Source organism: Schistocerca serialis, chromosome 2 (assembly GCF_023864345.2).
Source record: "Schistocerca serialis cubense isolate TAMUIC-IGC-003099 chromosome 2, iqSchSeri2.2, whole genome shotgun sequence".
NCBI lineage: Eukaryota > Metazoa > Arthropoda > Insecta > Orthoptera > Acrididae > Schistocerca > Schistocerca serialis.
Window position 1 is genome coordinate 975481223 of NC_064639.1, and position 6000 is coordinate 975487222.

The window sequence follows — 6000 nt, forward strand, 5'->3', positions numbered from 1 at the left end:
ATGATTAAGGCTGCGCTGGGCTGCTGGGGAGAGTAAGGAAGCAGTGCACTCTACTTATTTTGGAACATTTTATCACACTGATACAAAAGACATGCTTGGGGTCATGCCACACAGCCCACAGATCTGTAAACTACTCCTAAATAACGCTCTCCAGACACGGAAACAACTCCTAATTTACCCAAATAATTTAAGTACAGACATGCAGACTCCTCCTAAATAATGCAGCACAGGGATGTGTAGACACGCTCAGTATTGTAAACTGTCCAAATAACTCTTAGCACAGCCTACAGACCTGCTCGCAAAATAATGCAATCAAAAGGCGCAAGCACCCTCCACCAACCCCTGTCCAGTAGAGCACACAGGCAACCCCAATGAAGTGGTGCAGCCGTCAGCTGTCAAACCACACACAGGCCCCTGCCCGGGTCCTGCAAGAATGAGGCGGTGACATCTCATTCATACTTCATTTCTCAGAAATTGCTATCTAAATACGTGTTCACCTAGTCACACGTGCTGATGTAATCTGGCGGGAGCGCAGATGCGAGCCGCCGCCGAACGCATGTGAAAGTTGTATCTAGGCGGCGTTGATGACGCGATCGGACGGGGGTGAAGACTTATTTACAGAGTACAGACGATCCAAGCAGGGCCGCGCACGTGGGTTCGTTGCTACTCTCGCTCTAACTGCGGTCCGAAGACGTTGCAGAAATCCATTCCAGAACAGCACAAGCTGCTATCTCCTTAGCGATTCTAACGAACTATGCGTGACTCTTGACTGACGCTTCGCCGCGCGTAACTACTTACCATCGCAAGTGCACCTAGCAACGTTCTCAATGTTATACTGAAGCCACATTGCTATGTAAAATAATAACCAAGTCGAACTCCAGTAAATTGAATAGTCCCCCAGAAATACACTACTGGCCATTAAAATTGCTACACGAAGTAGAAACGCAGATGATAAACGGGTATTCATTGGACAAATATATTATACTAGAACTGACATATGATTACATTTTCACGCAATTTGAGTGCAGAGATCCTGCGAAATCAGTACCCAGAACAACCACCTCTGGCCGTAATAACGGCCTTGATACGCCTGGGCATTGAGTCAAACAGAGCTTGGATGGCATATACAGGTACAGCTGCTCGTGCAGCTTCAACACGATACCACAGTTCATCAACAGTAGTGACTGGCGTATTGTGACGAGCCAGTTGGTCGGCCACCATTGACCAGACGTTTCAATTGGTGACAGATCTGGATAAAGTGCTGGCCAGGGCAGCGGTCGAACATTTTCTGTATCCAGAAAGGCCCGTACAGGACCTGCATCATGCGGTCGTGCACTATCCTGCTGAAATGTAGGGTTTCGCAGGGATCGAATGGAGGGTAGAGCCAAGGGTCGTAACACATCTCAAATGTAACGTCCACTGTTCAAAGTGCCGTCAATGCGAACAAGAGGTGAGCGAGACGTGTAACCAATGGCACCCCATACCATCAAGCCAAGTGATACGCCAGTATGGCGATGACGAATACACGCTTCCAATGTGTGTTCAACTCGATATCGCCAAACACGGATGCGACCATCATGATGCTGTAAACAAAACCTGGATTCAACCGAAAAAATGACGTTTTGCCATTCGTACACCCAGGTTCGTCGTTGAGTACACCATCGCACGCGCTCATGTCTGTGATGCAGTGTCAAGGGTAACCGCAGCCATGGTATCCGAGCTGATGGTCCATGCTGCCTCAAACGTCGTCGAACTGTTCGTGCAGATGGTTGTTGCCTTGAAAACGTCCCCATCTGTTGACTCAGGGATCGAAACGTGGCTGCACGATCCGTTTAGCTATGCAGATAAGATGCCTGTCATCTCGACTGCTAGTGATACGAGGCCGTTGGGATCCAGCACGGCGGTCCGTATTACCCTCCTGACCCCACCGATTCCAAATTCTGCTAACAGTCATTGGATCTCGACCAACGCGAGCAGCAATGTCGCGATACGAGAAACCGCAATCGCGATAGGCTACAATCTGACCTTTATCTAAGTCGGAAACGTGACGGTACGTATTTCTCCTCCTTACACGAGGTATCACAACAATCTTTCACCAGGCAACGCCAGTCAACTGCTGTTTGTGTGTGAGAAATCGGTTGGCAACTTTCCTCATGTCAGCACATTGTATGTGTCGCCACCGGCGCCAACCTTGTGTGAATGCTCTGAAAAGCTAATCATTTGCATATCACAGCATCTTCTTCCTGTCGGTTAAATTTCGCGTCTGTACCATGTCATCTTCGTGGTGTAGCAATTTTAATGACCAGTAGTGTACTTAACATGCGCTTTCGTAGGAGGTTTCGTGTTGTCTCGGCTTGTATGCACGAAAATTCCTGCCCTAACAGAACCTGTTTACGAAAATAACTCACAATAACGTCGAATGCAGTCTTCATCGAGGGCCTAACATGGTATCCACTCCATCACATGCTACTCTTCCTGATCTCAACATACGCAAGTGTTCTCACAGCTATGTAGAGGCTCCTATATCCCAGCACAAAGGATATGAATGAATCAACCACTTTGATTCGCTCTTATTGAATTTACTGGCCGAATTACTGATGCCGCCGGTATCCAGGCACCATCCACATCTTCTTTCTGGGACTTTCAGCGATAAAATTATTTTGCACAGATCGCGAAAGTGCACTGACAGTTAAACACGTAAACTTGTCTATAGATCATCAAATACATACCAGATTCACAGGGATGTTGGAAGCCAGGAACATATCTACCACTGTAACTACAATTAAATATTACTATTATTACTACACTCTGACACCAATCGATGTACACTTAATACCTCCTCTTGATGGCTGTCCTTCTGGAACCAATCTCACTATCTATAGCGCACATAATTTTCAGCATAAAAAATCTTTCGCCGTTATCCATGTGCTGAATCTATATGACCCTCACGATAGGACACACAGTCATCCTCTCTAGTCATGCCACAACATAAACCACACTAACTTTACAATGGAATATATACACATTTTGCACCACATAAGCCACAGTAACTTTACAATGCAGTATATACACATTTTACACATGCAGTGCAGTTATCTTTTATGTCTGTACAGCACCTGAAAAAAAATTATCGTATGCCTCACTCACACCAACTTTGTCACGATGCTCCTCAGTCCTAGGGAAGCACCATTCACCTTTTCTCTCTTTCTACACACGTGACATTCAGCCGCAGTAAACTATTTTACACTGATAGCCATATTGCTCCGACTACTAAACCTCGCAAAGTGCCATACATATAGTCAAATATGTAAAGATAACTACTCATTTACACTCTCCTTCCACTGGGGCCAGGAGCTTGAACATTAGTGCGTGAAACCGATCTCCAACTCAGCAATATATCAATGCGTACCGTGCCGATGTAGCAAACATACAATTTGTATCCTACACCATACAAAATCACCCCTTCTACATCAGAATGTCCTCAGTGAATCGAAGTCACTTTCAGAAATATTGTGCAAAGACAGGCTCGTTTCCCCCTCGGTACAAATGCGCTACTGTTTCTGGTCCAGACATGCTTGCTTGCTTGCGTTCCTATAGACATCTCCAGACTTGGGGATTTCAAGAACATACGTATTTCCCCATCATCTGCCATAATATTATATCATTACCGCGGTATTTCTCTATATCAAGCGCTAGGCAGCATCATACCGATCGCCAGAACAACATGGTCTTTCTCATGTCTAGAGAACAGGCAACCATGTCTTTCACCTGCCAGATGCACACACCACACTCGATCTTCTCTCAACTAAATAAAGGCGCGAAATATGCAGAAGCAGTGAACTGAACAATTTACATGGGAGGGAATAACGGTCCAGCACAAATGCACCCCCATACACAATCTTCTCAAATTTCAACTTGATCACGAAAGCTGCCCATCTTATGATCGCGGTCTCAATTGAATGTCATTCGACAATGAGCCAAGTATTGCAAATACACCATACTGTTGGCAGTGGCTCTGGAAGTATAAATATCAGTACCTTTATTATGACTTGACATACTCTTCTCTTTGCTATCACAGTACTCCAAAGCCGGCCGCGGTGGCCGAACGATTCTAGGCGCTTCAGTCTGGAACCGCTCAATTGCTATGGTCGCAGGTTCAAATCCTGCCTCGGGCATGAATGTGTGTGATGTCTTTAGGTTAGTTAGGTTTAAGTAGTTGTAAGTTCTAGGGGACTGATGACCTCAGATGTTAAGTCTCATAGTGCCCAGAGCCTTTTGAACCATTTGAACAGTACTCCAAGTCAAATCCATGCCCTCCTTACGACTAGACATAGTCATTTCCGTTCCAGAAACACACAATTTATGAACCTGATGCTCAAATGCGAACATATCACTCATCCTCTAGGACTAAGTATAATACTTCGTCAATGGATCATTGCCTACGATACTGCTGTCAGGAAGGAGTACTCCATTCTTCTTATTGGTCTTCTGGTCATCGTCATCATCACAGGAGCACTCACGTACAACAAAGTCCTTGCAGCGAGAGTGCTTGCACCAGCCTGCCATGATACCTTCTGTGTTAGGTACTGGTGTGCAATAGGCTTTTGTATGATAACGAATGTGTGTGTAGCTACTATAGCACAGCCACCTTACCAACTGAGCTACAACAGCTACACGATAGAATGAACTCCAAGTGGTATATTTCAAGGGAAGAGTGTCGTATACATTAATGTACATAAAAGTGCACTAACGTGTACTAACACATGTGACATTTTTGTCTAGAGAAATAAAAAAAACATAAACACAAGTTTAATATTTTAAATATATTTATTTATTCAACATCTACAATTCTCATCAGTACTCTGTCTTCAGGCCACAAGTGGCCCATCGGGACCATCCGACCGCCGTATCATCCTCAGCTCAGGATGTGGATAGGAGGGGTGTGTGGTCAGCAGACCACTCTCCCAGTCGTTATGATGGTTTTCTTTGACCGGAGACGCTACTGTTCAGTCGAGTAGCTGCTCAGTTGGCATCATGAGGCTGAGTGCACCCCGAAAAATGGCTACAGCGCATGGCAGCCCAGATGGTCACCTATCCAAATGCCGGCCACGCCCGACAGTGCTTAACTTCGGTGATCTGACGGGTACCGGTGTATATACTGCTGCAAGGCTGTTGCCCACAATTATCATCAGCATGGGCAAAAAAGTCATTTTATTCTTTTTTAAATGGTGCAACAGCAGTACAGTATTTGGAAAATAGCTGCTTCTTGTATCCCTCAAATTCAGCACATATATCTCATAATGTTATTGGCGCATTGCAATAGTCTGGTATTCCATGAGTAAATTTGAGTTCAACATTTTCAATACGTATTTGAGGAATAGCACAAAACTTTGGCACTGCAGTTATACAGGTACTAAAACAATGATCTATATCTTCTATGTGAACGCTACATTTGTGAAGCCAGTTAATGCTGCAGTACATGTCCTGGTAGGAGAGGGACAGAACATATTCGGTAGTCATATGCTTCTTGCTGTATGTTTTTACATGACAGAGTTCATCCCACTCGTAGTCAGAAAACCTCACTTTAATGTTTTTTGGCACATTTTCAAGCACTACCACAGTTGACAGTTTACCGTCTTGCGAAACTTCAAGTCCTACATGAAGACGTTTTGAACCACTAAGAGTTAACACATAGCGTGAGGCGAGTAGTAAAGGCTGCATTGCACTGGGGGTTGGTATCTTCTCATCCACAACTTCCACACCAGCACGGTTAGCCTGCTGTTCTTGCACTGATGGTTGTATGTCTCTTGTGCCATGATCAATGGATGGCGTGTACGAAGGAGTCCAGTACCGTGAAGATCCCTCAAATGGAGCCTCTGGTACTGACATTAGCACCTCGCTATCCTGCTCCAACATAGTGAGAAGCTGCACTACAGGATCCTCCCTGGAAGAGTCTGGGGTCACCACGTGTGCGGATCCTGACAGGTTGGAGCCTGCTGA